Source organism: Colobus angolensis, unplaced genomic scaffold (assembly GCF_000951035.1).
Source record: "Colobus angolensis palliatus isolate OR3802 unplaced genomic scaffold, Cang.pa_1.0 Scaffold103, whole genome shotgun sequence".
Taxonomy (NCBI): domain Eukaryota; kingdom Metazoa; phylum Chordata; class Mammalia; order Primates; family Cercopithecidae; genus Colobus; species Colobus angolensis.
In genome coordinates, this window is record NW_012111253.1 from 4,624,904 (window position 1) to 4,644,938 (window position 20,035).

General features: G+C 49.3%; 1 pseudogene; it reads left to right on the forward strand.

The window, feature by feature from the left end:
- The first annotated feature begins 1,254 nt into the window (after nucleotides 1-1,254).
- LOC105512268 lies at nucleotides 1,255-6,254 on the forward strand (annotated as a pseudogene).
- Nucleotides 6,255-20,035: the final 13,781 nt, after the last annotated feature.

Below are 20,035 nucleotides of genomic sequence, written 5' to 3' on the forward strand. Positions count from 1 at the left end.
CAACATGGCAAAACCCTGTCTCTACTAAAAATACAAAAATTGGCTGGGCGTGGTGGTGGGTGTCTGTAATCCCAGCTACTTGGGAGGCTGAGGTAGGTGAATCGCTTGAACCCAGGAGGCGGAGATTGCAGTGAGCCGGGATCACGCCATTGCACTCCAACCTGGGTGACAGAGCAAGACTCTTTCTCAAAAAAAATTAAAAGTAAAAATAAAAGTTTAAAAAATATATGACTTCAGCCCCAGACATAGTCTGGAGGCAACTGCGTGAGACAGAGAGAGAGAGAGAGAGACAAAGATATAGACAGACAAAAACAGACACAGAAAGAATAAAAAAACTAGCTAAGAGCAGTCAACCCCCAGAAGAGTGAGAGATAATAATAACATGGTAGTTGTGTTTTTTGTCACTACGTTTTGGAGTGATTCATTATGCAGCAATAGATAACTGGAACACAGGCCAAAACACAATTGCGTGGGCAGACGCACACACACAAGTACACAAAAATCCCCCTTCACAGGACCTGTTTCGAGGCTCCTGGCAGCCAGCCTGGGTGCTGGTGCTCACACCACAGACTCTGGCGCCAGCCTGCCAGGATTCACATCCCTTTCCCACCACTTCTTAGCTGTCCAGCCTTGGGTGGGGAAACTAACACCTCTGCCTCAATTTCCTCATCTCTGAACTGGAAACCATACTGGAGCCCTCCATCTGGGATGGCTGGGAGGACTGAATGTGCTAACCCACATCAAATGCACGGGGCCATGCCAGGCATGCATGTAGTCGGCGCTTGATAACTGTTTGCTGGAATGATATGACTCAACATCTGCCTTTCTGCTTCCTAACAGGTGGGCTGAGAAACATGCCATTTCCGGCAGACACACCGCTGACCATCTTTTTCCATCACACTGAGGTCACCAGCACGGCCTCACACTTATTTGTTTTGTAAAAATGTCAGCAGCTGGGCCAGGTACCCTCCCCCAGCCCCTGTGGAAAGTCAGCTCCCTCTCCCTCTGCAGGTGCTTGAGATCTGTCCTGCCACTGTCATCTCCCGCCTTTGCCTCGCAAACCACAGATTAGTAGAAGACAAAACGCTGGCTAAGGGCTGACCTCAATACTTGCTTTCAGAGTCCCTTGGCCTGGCCCAGCCACAGAGCTGTGGGACACAGGATGAGCAGGAAGCAGACAATGACAGTTGGCTGGGCTTGCAACACCCTCTTGCCTCTCCTTTTGTGGGGTGGCTAAATGGTGCAGCTTTAGGGATGCCCTGGTGCCTCCTACACACTGAGGACCCACTTCCCAGAGGCAACTCCCACAGCCAGGAGGGGACAGGATCATGGAAGGTGCTTGTGGCTTTGCCAAGTCCTCCTCACTGCCCTGAGTCCCATCAGGGTACCAGCGGAGCCAGAGGCCAGGTTCTTCCCATGAGGAAGCAGGGGTTGGAACAGAATAAAGTCAGCAACAGACCCCTTTTCTGTCTAGTCAAGGCCCGCCTGGCCTCCAGAAAGGTCCCTCTGCCTTTTCCCTCTGGGGCAACCCCTTGATTGTACCCCATACTAAATCCCCTGTCTTGGGCATTCATGCTCCTCTGACTTTCCAGCTGTCTCACTTTGGGAGGACCATTGCCACCCGTGGGCCCTGTTTCTCACTCTCCATTTGTGGTAACTGGCTTCTCTGCCCAGTAACACAACCTTGCCCTCCCATTTGACCCCCACACCTCCCTCCAGGTGGCCTCTGCCAGACCTAAAGCAGGTGCCCGGCTATCGCCTCTCCAGCCTTGTTGGGCTGCAGGATGCACAGGATTTCGATAAGTTCACCAGCTCTCTTACTCAAAGTAATCCCTGCCCCAATCCCTTGGGTCACCTTGAAAAACCATTCTTAGTCTCTAATGAACCAATTGGTTCTTTAGAAAAGACACCTGGAACTTTCTTTGCAGCGATGAGCCATGTTTGTCAATGGGAGCACTATTCATATTTGGGCCTGGACAAATCCCCATTGTGTGGGACAGTCCCCCCGCATTGTTGGATGTTAAGTGTCCTTGGCCCCCTGCCTGCTAAATTCCAGTCGCACCCCCTAGTCATTGTGACAACCAAAAATGCACCCCTATTTCCAAATGCCCCCACCCCCAGGTGGAACAGTCCCTGAATAGGGAAGCACCATTCATCTCAGGATAAAATTCTTTCTCTGCCACAACAATCACCAAGCAGCATCTCCCTGCAGGATCAGTTGTGCGTGCTTGATCAGCCCAGTCTCCCTCATCTTATTCAACCCAGAGTCAATGCCGCTGCATAAGTCTGTTCTGTTTCTGCACTTACAGACTCATACTGTGAGCAGGGACTCCAAAGTATGCCAAGGAACTCGGTCCCTAAATCTATCCTCTTTATTATAGATTGTGTGGGTTGTCCCTGATAGATAATTCTCAGCAAAGCATTTACTGAGAAATCACTTGTTTAATTTCACACGCCCCCTTCCATCACTGGCATTACTTTAAAAAATAAAAATAAAAAGTAAAAGAGCAGCCATTGTTGGAAGAGTTCCATTGGAGCTGTTTGTCAAGGTCCATTGAGTCAAAATTCCCAGTTTAACTTTGAATGCTCAACGCTCCTTCCTCTAATGTGAGGTTGGCATTTGTACCTTAAAAAGGGAGGGGAAATTGAGTCTTGAGAAAGAGAAAAGGGAATAAAATAATCCTCCCTCTATAGTGTCTATACTTTTCAACATAACATGGGAGTGCAACTACCTTTTTACCAAAACATGTCGCCAGCCTGGTGTGAAGCCCCCACACCTGGATCCACCAGGAGGGAGGAACATCTGTTCCAACAGGGACATAGCTTTGCGCACACCTGCTGACACTTCTGCATGGCTGTGGGTCCAGCTGTAGTAGCTACACTGGGTCGTTTTCCTTTTTGGAACAATAGCTCTCAACACCAAGAGCTTCTTGCTGGTGTCGCAAAATCCCAGTCTCACATTGAAGACCTAATCCTGAAGGTTTTTAGTCTCCCAGAGTCCACTTGTGATGATCTGATGGACCCCAAGGCCTCTCTTCACAGAACAAGACAGACACAAGTGTGGACGCATATAGGGTATGTCCACATGCGTGCACCCACTTCCACAGAACTTTGTACATAATCACAAAGCCTCCTGAAGCCTGCCCTTGGGCAGTCAATTAAGAATCCACCGCTGGTTCCACACATGAGGAAATTGAATGTAAAAGCAGCTTTGGTGGTACAAACAAATATGATTCAGTTTCAGCCGGGAAGGCGAGCAACTCTCAAACTATTTCTTCCTGAAACAAGCCACGAGCCTCATGTAAAGACAATAACCCCTGTAAATGGAGATAGTGAGAGAAAGCTTCCAGAGACCACTGTCATTCCTGAATACTCTGAATTTATGTGGAGTGCTAAGAAGAGAGGCCAGAAAGCAAAACAACCTGGAAAAACTCAAAACCCATTTGCCCCAAAGTAAAACAATTCATGTCGATGGCAGTTCCTGTAGATAACAGCACCGCATTGCCTTCCACTTGCACAGTGCTTTACCCAGCTCAAACAGCTTTCACCAGCATTATTCAGCAGTCTCACAACTGCTCTGTTAAGTCAGGACCACTATAATTGCCCCCATGTATGGGTTGCAACAAAGAAGAGGGCTCAAAGAGTGGAAGTGATGCCTGAAAGGACACGTTGGTTGGTAGCAGTAGTACTGTCTTAGTCTGTTCTGGTTTCTATAACAAAATCCCTTAGACTGGGTAATTTATAAACAACAGAAACTTAGTGGTCACAGTTCTAGAGGCTGGGAAGTCCAAGATCAAGGCATTGGCAAATTCCATGTCTAGTGAGGGCTCTCTGCTTCATAGATAGTGCCTTTACCCTGAGTCCTCACGTGGCAGAAGGGACAATCAGGCTCCCTCAAGCCTCTTTTATAAGAGCATTCATCCCATTTATGGGAGTGGAACCTTTGTGACCTAATCACCTCCCAAATACCCCACCTCTTAATACCATCACATTGGGGATTCAGTTTCAACGTATGAATTTTGGAGGGGCACCAACATTCAGACTATAGCAGTAGGCAAGCCTCAACACTCAAGTGCTTGTCAAATCATGCTTGCATCGTGCTTTTGCTGATGTTCTTCTTTTACATGCCATTGTTGATGTTCCATTGGCCAAAGCAAGTCATGAGGCTAAACTCAACATGAGAGGGGACTACCCATGGATGTGGATATCAGGAGGCATAACTCATCGGGGGCCATATTTGTAACCACCTACCACACACACAAGTAAAAAGCACCTCCCTTCCCACATAATGACTAAAATATCATCATTTATCTTTCAGACCATTGCCCTCTTTTTGCTTGCTCTTTGAGAAATCAGGCATGGCTTTATTGTGTATCCTATGACCCAGCAATTGTATTTCAAGATATATAGCCAAGAGAAACAAGTGTTTGTGTGCACCAAAAGCCCTGCACACAAATGCACGTAGCAGCTTTATTCACAACAGCCTGAAACTGGAAACAACCCAAATGCCTGTCAATGGGAGAGTAAATAAACTAATCATGATATACTCATACAATAACAGACTATACAGCACTGAAAAAGAACAAATTACTGCTACATATAACAACATGGATGAATATCCCAGACAATATTGAGCAAAAGAAACCAAATGCACAAGAATATGTGTTGTATGATTCTATTTATCTGAAGTTCAAAACGGAAAGATCAGCTGGGTGCAATGGCTCATGCCTATAATCCCAGCAGTTTGGGAGGCCAAGATGGAAGGATTACTTGAGTCCAGGAGTTTGAGACCAGCTTGGGCAACATAGTGAGACCGTGTCTCTATAAAAAACAAAAAATTAGCCAGGCATGGTGGCACGAGCCTGTAGTCCTAGCTACTCATGAGAGTGAGGCAGAAGGTTGGCTTAAGCCCAGAAAGTCGAGGCTGCAGCGAATTGTGATTGCACCACCACACCACTGCACTCCAGCCCAGGTGACCCTGTCTCCAAAAAAACCAGACAAATCAAGTCTATATTGTTACAAGTCAAAATAATGGTTACCTTTGGGGGGATAGAAAGTGGGAGGGGACAGAAGGGAGCTTCTGGAGCAGGTGCTAGAAATAGTCTCTATGTCTCTATGTCAACCTGGGTGACCGTAGGTCTACACATATGTAAAGAGTCACAGACTTGTACACTTAAGATTGGTGGACTTTACTGTGCTTATAGCTTAACTGTTTTTCAAGTACAACATTAAAAGTAAGAATGGGATTCAGGTGCAGACTCGGGGCTGGAACCTAGGCTGCGGGGTCTGCCCCGGGCTTCAGGGGCATGTCTGGGAGGGCAGGGTCCAGGGCTCAAGTTCGGGGGTTAATTCTGGGCGTCGGTGATTTCCTAGGGATTAACTGGGGCGGAGGGTGCATGCTTTTGTGTGTATCTAGATGAGTGCTTCCTAAATCCTGGGGGCTCCGCACTTCAGTGGAGGCTCCAGCATTTTAAGAGTTACCTTTTTAAAATCCACATTTAAGAAGCTGTTTTTGGAGTTCTCCGGTCTTAAGGGTTAATCCTGTGGAAACTGACTCCTAAGGGCAAATCCAAGGAGCCTGAGGTTTTGGTATTTAATTCTGAATCCTTATGCGTTACATAAGGAGTGAATCCTGGGTGGGTGACCTTGGTTCTTGGAGAATGATCCTCACTGAAAGGTGTCCGGGGTGTGAGACGGGTGATTCTGGTTTAGAGGATGAATTCTGCAGGCCCTGGGAGGTCTTCTAGAGCATATAAACTGAAATAACCCTAGGCTTAGAACTGAGTATGAATTACAGACGGAGTGAGCCTACCAAAAGCAGCGACCATCTTTCAAAACAAGAAGGTCCTGCTGGGAGAAACTGGCATGGAGAAGCTCCTGCAGTACTACAGAACATCAGTCTGAGCTTCAAGACACCCTAAGAGGCGATTGAGGGCAACTACATTGACAAGAAATGCCCCTTCACTGGTAACGCCTCCATTCGAGGGTGGACCCTCTCTGGCATGGTGACCAAGATGAAGATGCAGAGGACCACTGTCATCTGCTGAGACTATCTCCACTACATCTGCAAGTACAACCACTTCGAGAAGCGCCACAAGAAGATGTCCGTACACCTGTCCCCCTGCTTCAGGGACATCCAGATCAGCGACATCATCACAGTGGGTGAGTGCTGGCCCCTGAGCAAGACAGTGCGTTCAATGGGCTCAAGGTCACTAAGACCTCCGGGCACCAAGAAGCAGTTCCAGAAGTTCTGAGGTTGGATGTGTGCCCACTCCCCACAATGAAATAAAGTTATTTTCTCATTCCGCCCCCCACCCAAAAAAAAAAAAAACAGTAAGAATGGGTTTCCTAGTGTGGCTTCTCTAGACAGGGTGGCAGCCTTGGGAGGGCGCACTGAGGTAGAGGGTGGGAGGCCCCCAACCTGGCCTCATCTGGCCTGCCCCGTGCCTTTTCCCAAGCCAGCAAGGAAAAGACCTTGCTCCTTGCTTGGGCCCTGAAGAGCTCCACATGGCGGGGTGGTTGGTGCAGGTTACTTTAGACTGGGGCACAGTGGTGGTGGCCACACAGGCTCCCCGGTGGGAAATACTTTGAAGAGCCATTGTTCCCAAGAGTTGATCAAGGAAACAAGCTGGTAATGAACAGCAGAAATAACAATACTTAATAATGGGCAGAATCAAAATGGATTTCAATCCCTGTAGCTAATTTACCAGGAAACTTATTCCTGAGACAGGCAGCTCTCTCCCCTCATCAGACTGTAGGGTAAACAAGGAAGTGGCAGAACCAGGAGGGGGGGAGGTGGGAGGAAAGGAGGTGGAGGGAGAGGGGAAGGGGGAAAGGAGAAGGGAGGGAGGAGCAGCGGGGTCTGAATGAGCTCTTTGAAAATATGCAGAGACGCTGGGGAGTGGGAGTGGGCAGGGGCTAGGAAGGGTAGGAGCCCCCAAATCTCAAAGATGCCTCTCAGAGGCCCTGCAGCCTCCCCTGCCCCCATGATGGCTGTGAAGCCCAGAGCTCCTCCTCCAGATCTCCAGCTCAGCCCCTCCAATTCTTCAACCCTTGGTACATATCCTCCACTGTTACTGCCTGCCCCCGAGAGCTAAGGAAGGGGGCCTCAAGACCGCACAACAATGGAAGGAAACCCCTTGTCAGGGAAGGAAGATTCTAACTGGAGCTCTCAATGCTCCAGAAAGATTATCTTTCCGGTTCCCATCGTAAAGAGACCAACTCACAATCACCCCACTACCCATAAGCTCTCACTGCCCTTTTCCTCCCCCACCCCACCCCCCAAATAGGCTGATTTGTTTGTCTTTTATCACTCCGTTAAAAAATTAGTTCTTAGAGATCCTTCTCCCAGGATGAGGGCAAAAGGCAGCCCGGGCCTCCTCTGTTATTTTAAGGCAAGAGATGTCGGCTTGAAGCCTGCTCTGAGATCTTGTGGGGAGGGCGGCAGGGTTTGTTATATGAGGGTCAAGTCTATTAAGACCTGCTCGCTGGGCGCGGTGGCTCTGGCCTGTAATCCCAGCACTTTGGGAGACCAAGGCAGGGGAATCACCTGAGGTCAGGAGTTCGAGACCAGCCTGGCCAACATGGCGAAACGCTGTCTCTACTAAAAATACGAAAACTAGCTAGATGTGGTTGCATGTGCCTGTAGTCCCAGCTACTCGGGAGGCTGAGGCAGGAGAATTGCTTGAACCCAGGAGGCGGAGGTTGCAGTGAGCCGTGATCATGCCCACTCACTCCAGCCTGGGCAATAGAGCAAAACTCCATCTCAAAAAAAATAAAATAAACCTGCTCACAACCAGGATCTTCAGATCACCTTGTCTGTGGCCAATGAGAAAAATGCTTCCCTTCCCTCCATACCTTTCCCTGCCTGTCCCCAGTCCCCTTCAACTGCCCCTGGCTTCTCAGGGTTCCTCCCCTCCCCCTCCAAACTTGCTACTTGCCAACACCATCTACCTTCCCCACCCCAATATCCTACTTTTTTATTCAACGTCCCCATCAGGTGTAGGAAAAGCTAAAGTCCACGTGTACATCTCTGTCTCTGACCACGAGTCCGCTGAGGTAATATGCCTGAACCCCAAGGCCGGTGGACAGGCACTGGCGGAACTCTTCAATTTCCACTACTTGAGTGCTTGCCTACATTGTCAAATGGATCACTCTCTTTTCAACTTGAGCAGAGAGGATGCTTCTTGCTAAAGGCTAAGTACTCGCTGAGTTGCAAGTTTTAGAAAATGAGGCCATTGTGGGGCTATTTCTGAGGGAAAGGAAGACCTGCAGTGCCAGCGCCAGCCCTGTCCACCTCCCACAAGAATTGGGCACCATTATTTTTACATTGGGGAAAATTCCATCTCCTATTTCAAGAAAAACAACTGAATCTGGCTTTATCTTCCACCAAAGTATACACTGTGAAGAGATGGCAAGGGTTTAATTCTTAGAGACAGTTGGAAGCAAGTGACCAAAAGGAACTTCAGGATGAAGATGACTTTTCAGTATCTAAGAGGGCTTTGCTGGTGAAGCCCCTGCAGTTAAGGTGTCAGCTATGGGATAACGTGGGGGGTCAGGGTGGCAGGTAGGAGAGACCCCCTCACCATGGCATCCTGCTGGGAGCATAGCCAGTCTGTGTGAGGAACAGAGCCAGCCTTCTAGGAAGGGGTAAAGAAAGGTGGGGTTCATGGTCACTTTTGAAAACCAGCTTCCTAGGGCTTTGCCTGTAACAAAGTATCATGCACTTGGGGGCTTAAACAACGGAATTTTATCTTCTCACAGTTCTGGAGGCTGGAAGTCTGAGACCAAGGTGCCAGCAGGGTTGGTTCCTTCTGAGGCCTCTCTCTTTGGCTTGTAGATGGCTGTCTTCTGGCTGTATCTTTACAGTCTTCCCTCTGTGTGTGTCTGTGTCCTAATTTCCTCTTTATAAAGACACCAGCCATATTGGATTAGGGCTTACCCATATGACCTCATTTTAACTTAATTACCACTTTAAAGACCCCGTTTCCAAATACTGTCACATCTTGGGGCACTGAGGGGTTAGGACTTCAACATATGAATTTTCAGGGTATGCAATTCAGAACATAAGACCACTGCAGGGTTTCTCTTTTGCTTCCACAATTACAAGCTATTCAAACTGCAGTCAATATAGTGCCAGGACTGGGAGAAGCTGCAGGGTTGCAGATCACACATTGAAAAGGTCCTTGTCTACCCCAACCCCAGGCTCCTTTCTGCCTAAATTCTCCTCAACATCCAAGTCTTGCCTCTGCAAGAAGCCCTCCCTGTCCCTTAAACTCACATGGAGCTTTTCCTTTGTCAAATTTCATAAGAAAGGATCATTCAAGTCATGCTTTCTGCATCCTGAGTGTAAATCATAAATTTGCTTTTTTTTTTTGGAGACAATGTCTCTCTCTGTTGACCAGGCTGAAGTGTAGTGGCACATTCATGCCTCATGGCAGCCTTGACCTCCTGGACTCAAGTGATCCTCCTGCCTCAGTCTCCTTTTTGAGTAAGATCTTTGAGAATAAGCCACCCCCATCCTAACACACACACACACACACACACGGCCAGTATCTATTTCCTCCCTCTCCCAGCCAGGCAGTTTGGGGAGCTGGAATTGGCTGCACACCCAGCTCTAGGGATCAACAAGATTGGCTTAATTCAAAAGGGAAGATACACACGACCAAATTGGTCCAATCAGAGTAAATATCAGGATTCTTGATGGGAATGCTGGAACACAGGATCTCTCTTCTGGGCTGGGTTTGGTTGTAGAACATGCGAGGTCTAGAGCAGAGCAGCTATAACTGGGTGGGCAGGCGACAGGAACGGGGGCTGGAAGTTCCAGGAATTTGGATGGGGTTGGGGGAACCACTACTGTGTGTAACCATGAAACCCATCCACAGGAAACAGAGCAGATAATGGGTGCTGGTGGCATCATTTAAGCCCTAGATCAAGCCATACCTCAAGTAGGTTACCACTGGACCATTCAGTAACATAAACCAATCAATTCCCCCTTTTGCTAATATTGAATTGGGTTGGGTTCACAATGGAAAAAATCACTAAATGATACAATTTCTTTTGGATCCTCCAAAGAGCCTAGCCCCAGGATAGTGTGGACACTCAGTAAATACAAGCATGCACCACATAATTACGTACCAGTCAACAACAGATTGTATATACAACAGTGGTCCTGTAATATTATAATACTGTATTTTTACTGTACCTTTTCTATGTTTAGATATGTTTAGATACACAAATACCACTGTATAACAATTACCTGCAGTATTCAGTACAGTACGTGCTGTACAGGTTTATAGCATAGGAACAATGGGCTATACCAAGTAGTCTAGGTGTGTAGTAGGCTATACCACATAGGCTGGTAGAAATATATGCTATGATGTTCGTACAATGACGAAATCCCCTAACCACACATTTCTCAGAACATATCCCTTTCGTTAAGTGACACATGACTGTACTAGAGCATTACAAAGTCTCAATCTATGAAGGCTTTGTAGATAAGAAAACTGTGACCAGGGGTAAAGGGATTTACCAAGTCTCAGGGGCCAGTTAGTGGCAGAGCCTGGATGACAGCCTAGATCTCCAATCTAGTGCCATTCCCACTGCACTGGAAGGGATGTGGGCCACTGTTCCTCCTCCCCTGATCCCCCAACCTAATCCCTGAAGGAGAGGGAGGAGCTGAGAAAGCCAGTGTGAAGCCACAGCACCCTCAACCCCCCAAATAGGAAGACTTGGTTGCAAGCCGGGAGACCAGAGGAGAGGCAAGGCAGGAAATTGAGTGACTCCACGTCAACCACACGTTCTGAGTCACCTGGGGGCTGTGAGTAAGAAGATAGTGCAAAGATGATGAGCAGTTGCCAACCCAGGCAGCAGGCATGTCAGTGTCCTCAGGACCCCAGAGGGCCCCACTGCAGGCTCTAGGGAGACCTCTGCCCTCAAGAAGGCTGTCTTTGGAGGGGAGTGGTGGCTCATACCTGTAATCCCAGCACTTTGGGAGGCTGAGGCAGGAGGATCACAAGGTCAGGAGATCGAGACCATCCTGGCTAACATGGTGAAACCCGGTCTCTACTAAAAATACAAAAAAAAATTAGCCGGGCGTGGTGGCGGGCGCCTGTAGTCGCAGCTACTCGGGAGGCTAAGGCAGGAGAATGGCGTGAACCCAAGAGGCAGAGCTTGTAGTGAGCCGAGATTGTGCCACTGCACTCCAGCCTGGGCGACAGAGCCAGACTCCATCTCAAAAGAAAAAATAAAGAAGGCTGTCTCCAAGTCGGGTGGTGGGTTTAGCAGGCTCCAGAAGGGGCAGAAATGTGTGTCGGGGCAGAGTCACATATCTGGCGGCTGGGCTGCAAAGACTGGCAGGGGTGGGGAGTGGACTGAGGAGAATAGAGTATCTGGGATACCTTGGGCATCTCTCTCCAACATGGCAGCTTCAGGGTAGCCAAATTCCTCAATGGCAGCTCAGTGCTTCAAAGACATGTGGGAGGGAGGGAGAGAGGGAGATGGGGAGAGAGAGAGAGAGAGAGAGAGGTGAAAGCCGTATCACCTTTTCCAACCTGGCCTCACAGCGTCACCTCTGGTTCATTCAATTAATTGGAAATGTCTGGTCCATATTCAGAGGCAAATTAGGCTCCACCTGGTTGGGAGGACTGTCAAAGAAAGTCTAGATATGGTATTTTATTTGTTGTTGTTTGAGACAGGCTCCTGCTCTGTCATCCAGGCTGTAATGCAGTAGTGTGACCGTGGTTCACTGTATCCTCGACCTCCTGGGCTCAAAAGATCCTCCCACCTCAGCCTCCCTAGTAGCTTGGACCACAGGCATGTGCCATCGCACCTGGCTAATTTTTTTTTTTTTTTTAAGAGATGGGTTCTCTCGCTAATGTTGCCCAGGCTGGTCTCAAACCCCTGGGCTCAAACCATCCCCCCACCTTGGCCTCCCAAACTGCTGGGATTACAGGTATGAGCCACTGCACCTAGCTGAGACATGGTTTTCAACCATGATAGAAGCCGTACCTGGCAGGCAACAAGAAGCCCGTGTCCCTACCCCTGTACAATGCCAGAGCTTCCTGGCACTGCCTAAATCCGGACCTTTTGAACACAAGGGAGAAAGTGAATGCTATCTTGGACATACCAATATCATGTGGGTGTTTTTGGTTACTCTTAGCCAAAGCTAATCCTAGCTGATACTGAGAGCATGAACTGCCATGTCCTATTCCTGGCATAGAGTAAGCTCTCAAGCCAAAACTCGCTAAGTGAGAGTGGGTGGGCTGATGGAAGGAGGGAGGGAAGAAAAATGTGGCAGTGAACACAATGGACTGCAGATCTCAAATACGCTGTTCCATTGGCCAGTAGATTCACTTGTATTTGTTAAGCTGTATCCCAATATCTATTTATTAAACTGAAAAAACATGCAAAGAAAACGTTAAGTTAACATATAAGGAAGTAGAGGGCAAACAGTAAGTGCCTACGGATGGAATGGATGAATGAATGAGCAATTACAGGACATAAACAGACAAGGGAAGGTCCCCAAAGCAAAGGCTCTCAGATTGGTCAAGGTGCCCAAACTGGCTCAAGGCCACATTATGAAAAAGTCCTTTGTCCTAGAAGCCTCTTCTTTTACCTGTCTCCTCCTGCTCCACTCCTGCTCCACTTTCTCGTTCTCCTCTTGCTTTTCCTCCTCCCCTCTTTCCCTCTTTCTCCTTCTGCTTTTCCTCTTTTTTTTTTGTTTTTTTTTGAGACAGGGTCTCACTCTATTGCCCAGGCTGGAGTGTTGTGGCACAATCTCTGCTCACTGCAGCCTCCGCCTCCCGGGTTCAAGTGATTCTCCCACCTCAGCCTCCTAAGGAGCTGGGATTACAGGTACTCCCCACTACACCTGGCTAATTTTCTGTATTTTTAGTAGAGACAAGGTTTCACCGTGTCAGCCAGGCTGGTCTCGAACTCCTGACCTCAGGTGATCCACCCACCTCGGCTTCCCAAAGTGCTGGGATTACAGGCATGAGCCACCGTGCCCGGCCTTCCTCTTTTTCTTTTTTGTCTTCCCCCCTTCTTCTTCTCTTTCTCCTCCTTTCTGTTTCCCCCTTCCTCTCTCCCTCCTCTTTTCCCTTCTTTGTCCTCCTTTTCCCTCTTCTCCTTCACCCACCCACCTCTCTCTTCCCACAGCCACCTGGTATATATTCTTAGCCCCCTACCCACCCACCCGTACACACCAAAATCTAGGCATTTTCTGATGTTCTGGACAAAGGGAAGGGAAAAACAATCAAACCATCAATCCCAGTTCCCTGGCAGGCCTGACAAATGTGGTCCCAGCACTCAATCCATCCTTCTCTCCCTTCCCCTCACCAATTCCCTCATGCTCCAGCCTCCTCACTACCCCCTCCTATTCTGGTCAACTCCTACTCGTCATTCACCATCCTGCTTAGATGTCACCTCCTCTAGAAAAGGCCCTGTTGGGGTAGGTGCCTCTCCCATGTGCTTCCAGAAGCCCCTGCTTACCTGTGTCAGAACACGCAGCCACTGGGGTGGAACAATCTGCCTTGGTCTCCACCAAGAGCCATGGACTTGCAGGGAAGGTGCATTCCCATTGCAGAACCTCCGAAAGCCTGCCCTCCAGAAAACCTGTGAGAGAGACTCTACCGGCTTAGTCATCCCTGAATTATGGCAAAGACTAACCCTAAAGTAGCATTTCCTGGGTTGCAGGACATGGGGTAACTATCCTCTTGGTGTCTCTCATATCAAGGTGGCTGGGCAGCCCCTATATTGTGTCTGAACCCAAAGAAGCACTGGATGTTCCTTGGGCTGGTTCCCTGGAATTCGAGGGCTTTTCTTTTCTTTTCTTTTTTTGAGAAAGAGTCTCAGTCTGTCACCCAGACTGGAGTGCAGTGGCATGATCATGGCTCACTGCAGCCTTCACTTCCTTGACTCAAGCTATCTTCCCATCTCAGCCTCCTGAGTAGCTGGGACTACAGGTGTGCACCACCATGCCTGACTAATTTTATAATTTTTTTGTAGAGACGGGCAACAATTTTTTGTTGCCCGGGCTGGTCTCAAAATCCTGAGCTCAAGTGATCCTCCCACCTCGGCCTCCCAAAGTGCTGGGATTACAGGCGTGAGCCACTGCACCCAGCCGAATTCAAGTTTTATTTATTTATTTTACTTTTTTTTTTTTTTTCTTTTTGAGACAGGGTCACTCTGTCACCCAGGCTGGAGTGCAGTGGCATGATCACAGCTCACTGCAGCCTCAACCTCCATGGCTCAAGTGATCCTCCCACCTCAGCCTCCTGAGTAGCTGGGACCATAGGTACTTGACACGATGCCCAGCTAATTTTTCATATTTTTCATAGAGATGGGGTTTTGCCACATTGCCCGGGCTGGTCTCAAACTCCTGGTCTCAAGCCATCTACCCTCCTAGGCCTTCCAAAATGCTGGGATTACAGGCATAAGCCACCACACCTGGCCTCAAATTCAAGTATTTAATATGTTTAAGCCATGTCTTTTCCACTCTGTCTCCAGACACCTCTGTTGTGATACACTGTATTTCTCAATTACGGCCACAGTAATATTTCTGGTCCTATATGTTCTTCCAGGATCTCCTTATTCCTGTCAAGAGGTGGTGTCTTTTTCCTCTCCCCTTTGAACCTGGGTGGGTTAGTGACTCTTCCAACCAATAGAATATGGTAGAAGTGATGCTATGTGGTTTGCGATGCTAAGTCACAACATGCAAACAGCTTCTGCTTGGTGCCCAGGAGATCTCTTTCAGGACACTGACCTTTGGAACCTGGTCGCCATGCTGTGAGAAAGCCCAAACCACACAGAGAGGTTGTATGTAAATATGTGACCAACAGCCCCAGCTAAGGGCTTCGAGGACAGCCAGCATCAACTGGCAGACCTATGAGTGAGCAAGCCTCCTTTCCAGGATGTGAGTGCTGCCTGACAAGGATATCCCCCTTCCCGTGTCTGCAGTAGCAGAGAAGCCCTGAGGCAGAAAATGAAAGGCAGAGATGACTGGTACTCACTTTGGGTGAGATGCTGTCAGTGTGAGTTGAGTCAAAGCCCTCATGGAATGGTCCACCAAGGCCCAGTTGGAAGCAGCAGAGGTGAGACCTCAAGGAAGTGAGCCAAGGCACCAGAGGCAAATTATCCAGCAATTTCTTTAACCCCCTTTGCCTCAGTTTCCTCATATGAAAAATGGAAATCCTAACAGGGCACTTGTGAGGATTAAACATGATAACCCATGCAAAGTGCCAGACACATTGGAAGTGCTCAATACATATTAGTCTACTAAGAGAAAGGGGCCAGGTTCAGTGGCTCACACCTGCAATCCCAGCACTTTGGGAGGCCAAAGCAGGCAGATCATCTGAAGTCAGGAGTTCGAGACCAGCCTGGCCAACATGGTGAAACCCCATCTCTACTAAAAATACAAAAAATTAGCCAGGTGTAGTGGCAGGTGCCTATATTCCCAGCTACTCGGGAGGCTGAGGCAGGAGAATCGCTTGAACATGGGAGGCGGAGGTTGCAGTGAGCCGAGATCGCACCACTGCACTCCAGCCTGGGCGACAGAATGAGAGTCCATCTGGGAAAGGAAGAGAAGGGAAGGGGAGGGGAGGGGAAGGGAGGGGAGGAGAGGGGGAAAGGGAAGGCGAAGGGGAAGGGGAAGGAGAAGGGGAAGGGAAAAGGTTTTTAAGGTACCAGGAAGACTTCTGTGTGTATCACAGACTGGCTGCTCTCGGGAGCCATAGACTTCCAAATGCGAACAAAGAACGTGCTTTGGAATTCTGAACTTAACTTTTTAGATGCCTTGGACTTGGAACGTTGATCTTACACCATAATATAAAGAATGGAGGTGGGATTATGAGAGCAGTTTTTCTGCCACAGGAAGAGGGAATCACGGTTCGAGAGGATGACTGGCTGGTGGAAGGGTCTACGTGCCCACGGGAGCCCTGTAACAAGCCTGGGGCTCTTCTGGCACAGAGACGGGAGAGGCATGAAAACCCCAGAAAGGTTGATAGGCACAGGGAGGAGAGGGCACGGAGTCTCACGCCACGGCAGCCAGCAGCAAGGGAAGCCTGCACATTGCGCAGAGAAGGTCCATGTTTAATCCGGTGCTGCAGCGGTAAAGTGGCTGTGACTAAATGCAGTGTCTCAGCAGCGATTGCAAGGGTGACCCAGGTCCTCACACCCCAGCACAATAGAGAGAGCAGCAAAGGGCACCCAAGCCACCACGGCACCAAAGGACGCCGGCCTGGGGCATGTAGCAGAATAACATGCAAGGCCGCTGGACTAGAGGCCGTAGCCAGCCGCAACATCAGGTTCCATGTTCAAGTCCAAGAGGGACAGGCACACCTTGTCCAAGTCCAGTCAGTCCAGTGGGTAGGGCCAGGATGCAGAGAGCAGCATGCGGACACATGTCCCTCGCACAATACTAGGACAGTGTAGGACCAGCCTCTCCTCCCCGCTCCCTGCTTTACCCTCCCCCACCCCTACTCCCAGGGCTGCAGCTCATGCCTGGGAAGAATGAGTGAGGGAGAATCCTGAAGAGACAGCATTTGCCTAAAAGTGACCATGATTTAAACCAGAAGTGACTGTTACCTTGACTTGGCAAGTTTAAGTTGTCGACCATCAGCAGAAACGGGGGCTCAAGAGCCCAGTTAAAGCTGCAGTTGGGGAGAAATAAAGAAAAGCTACATCTTAGCACACCTGAGTGTCAGGAGAGTGGAACTTAAACCTGCTACACAAGGCTTTACTCAAGGCTTGGGAATAACAGGAGGAAATTAAGCCAGAGCGGAGCTGACACACAAATAATCCAGTTGACAAGCTGCGACTTGCTCTCCAGGGGCCAGCGTCCCTGCAGAAGGCACACGCATGGGAGGGGGCAGGCAGAGGGAGGAGGGGAGGAGGTCAGGAGTCTGTCCAAAGGAAGACAAAACGTGTGACTCTCCTTTTTGGATCCTTCTGCCTCTCTCAACAACTCTTAATTACTAGCAATCAGCTCTTAATTACCTACAACAAGAGAGACCAGGGAAAACACAGATAAATGAAATCCACAGATAATCCCCAAACCCCAATTTGGTCGATAACATCATCCAGCTTCCCCAAGTAACCTCTTGCCAGGACTCCTGATCTCCTGACAAGTTGCAGATCAGAACGATCCCCAATTCGCCGTCTTTCTTTGCCTTTGCCCTTGCCTGTGCCCGCCTTCTGTTGATGCAGAGAGAGAAGCGGGTGGACCCTAAATAATTCCCAAATGGATATTCTTTCCTCCCATCCCTGGGATGCGGCTGCCAGGCCCCTGGCCTGGTGCCAGGCTCCAAGCCTCCTGGCACTGGACTGTTTTCACTGTCTGTTTGCCCAACAAACAGGAATGCTGGCTGAGAATTCAAGCCACCTTGGAGGACAGGAAGAGAGGACAACAGGTTCCAGGGCAAGGGACTCTGAAGACACACTGTGTGGGGGGCTGCTGTGGGCCACCACATGTCCCACAGACTCAGGGGTCTCTTTGTCCACACCTAAGTCAGGATGGCTGCCTAGAGGCAGAGAACAGAACCAAGAAAAGTTAGAACCGAGAGTGAGAGCAGGGATGGAGGAAAGATGGCCGAGTCTGGGGGCTCCCCGTTCCTGTTTCCTGACTTTTCCATAGTCAGGCAGTCAGGAATTCTTTTCCTTTTTTTTAGAGACAGGATCTCGCTCTATCGCCTCGGCTGGAGTACAGTGGCAGAATTATAGCTCACTGCAGCCTCGAACTCCTGGGCTCAAGCGATCCTCACGCCTCAGCCTCCTGGTAGCTGGGACTACAGGTGTACACAATCACAGCTGGGTAAATTTTTTATTTTTTGTAGAGACAGGGTCTCACTTTGTTGCCCGGGCTGGTCTCAAATTCCTGGGCTTAAGCGATCCTGCCACCTTGGCCTCCCTCCCAAAAGTACTGGGATTACAGGCATGCAGTCAGGGATTCTTAAATGTTCCCTGTCTGAGCAGGCAGGCAGGGCATATGCCTTAGGTCTCATGCTTGAGCTGGCAGAATCCTGGGCAAACTGCCTGTCCTGCTTAAAAAGAATATCGTGGGGTCGTCGTCTGGAGAAAAATGTCCAAGACTGACCCAGCAGCACAGCAAATGGGCCAGTATCAGTTACAGAGGAAAAAAAAAAAAAAAAAAAAAAGGAGCAAAGGGAATCCTTAGAATCACCAGTACCCCCACCCCTCCCTTTCCCACTCCTTCACTCCACCCACCCCACCCCACCCCAGCAATGGCCAAGGCAGCTAGGAGCTGGTGGCCTCTTGAGTTCAGGGAAGTAGCCACAGTTGAGCATGAACCTGAACATCACTCTCCCTTTTCTGACTTTTCTTTTTTCCTACCGTCCAGTGAACACGGTGGACAAGCCAATCCTCATTCCCGCAGGCCTCGTTAATGAACCTGCAGCAGCAAATGTGCCTTGTTATTGCTGGAAACGTGGAAGCAGCACGTTCCCCAGCAACGTGCAAATACCACACAGGAAGAGCCCTCTCCCGTCCTCCCTACCTCTCTCAGGGTGGCACAGCCGAAGCTTCAAGTGCCTGAGTCCTGCTAAGCAGCCTATCCAGGATGTGCCCCCACCCTTACCCATGGCCCCCCTAGATTTCTGTAGAGTTGAGTCGGCCAGGAGGCGGCACACGTGGAGCTCCCAGAGGGAAGGTTGCCTACTGCAAATCGGAGGCTAGACAGCGCATTGAATGGAAGACCACCGGGTCCAGGCTGAGGCTAAGAAATACTACAGGCTAGGGGCCGCAGTAGCAGGGAAGGGGCACAGGGATGCTGCTATGGCCTCACCTCTTCACCACATCCCTCTCAACCTTGACTGGGTCACAGTCCCTTCCACACTCTAAATGGGCATTAATGCAGCCAATGCTAATTCAATTTCATCACAAGGAGACAGGAAAGATTTTTCTCCAGTCCTTTGCTTCTGCTACATCTGTCTCCTCCAATGGGGACTGTTGGTTCTGCTTCATGAGGTTGGATTTTCAGGCTTTTTGGCCTTTCCTTACTCCATCTGATGACCATTTGAATAAGGGAGAGGCCAGGGGGAGAGACAGGGAAACAGCCAGGCTCCAGCGACAAAGCAGTTTCCTACAATCCAAAGCCACCATGATTCCGGGGCGTCATTTTGCATCTCTCCTGTGACCTGGTGACCTGGGACTCCAGATAGCCCATGACACAGAAGATGAGATGTACCAACAGCCCTTCTCACCAAATTGATGTGAAATCAAATGATGCAGGGAAGTTTTTAGAAGGGAAAAGAAGAAAGAGAGTGAGAAAGACAACATTCGATTTCCCCCGCTGAGGAGGCTGACAGCACTCTCTGCCAAACAAAAATTGCCTGCCTTTCTCAAAGCCAGCATTCTGGAGCTGTTTTCTGATTATTTCAATCAGCCTAATAACGTGGAGGTTTGAGACAGCTGCTTTTGCGGTTTGGAGGGTCTGGCTTTTCTGCTGGCTCCCGCAGAAGCATAATTGTTGCTCCCCGAAGTTCACGTGCAGCTAGGGAAAAAGAGTTTGAATGGATTTTTCGACCCCAAAATATAACCATCCTGGAATGTGTTGCAAGGTCAAGCAGTCTTTTCGAGCTGACTGGCTGGATCGGAGGCCCCGTTGCCGTGTCTAGTTCAGTGTTCTGCATTCGCAGCCGGTTTCCTCGCTGATAATAGGAACTGGCTAATTGTGGGTTCTGTTCATTCCTGTGTGTAGTCCCCAGGTCTCAGAGCTGAGTGGGGTGTGCTGTCTGGCTGCCTGGATTCTGGGAATGATGGCTCCCTTCGTGGCTTATTTCTTCACACCAGGCTTGTGCAGAAGGATCGCCAGTCATGCCCTCAACCTCTATAAGAGCACAGAGAGAACAGAGTGCACGCTGCCCACTGTGTGCCACAGAGCCCGGAGAAAAGGGCACAGTTCGTTTTACAGGGCAATGTTGAACTCAAGGTGGCTTTAAAGGTAGCCAAGGTTAGAATAAAATTTCTATTAGGCAAAAAAAAATTCTGAATATCGGCGGGGCACTGTGGCTCATGCCTG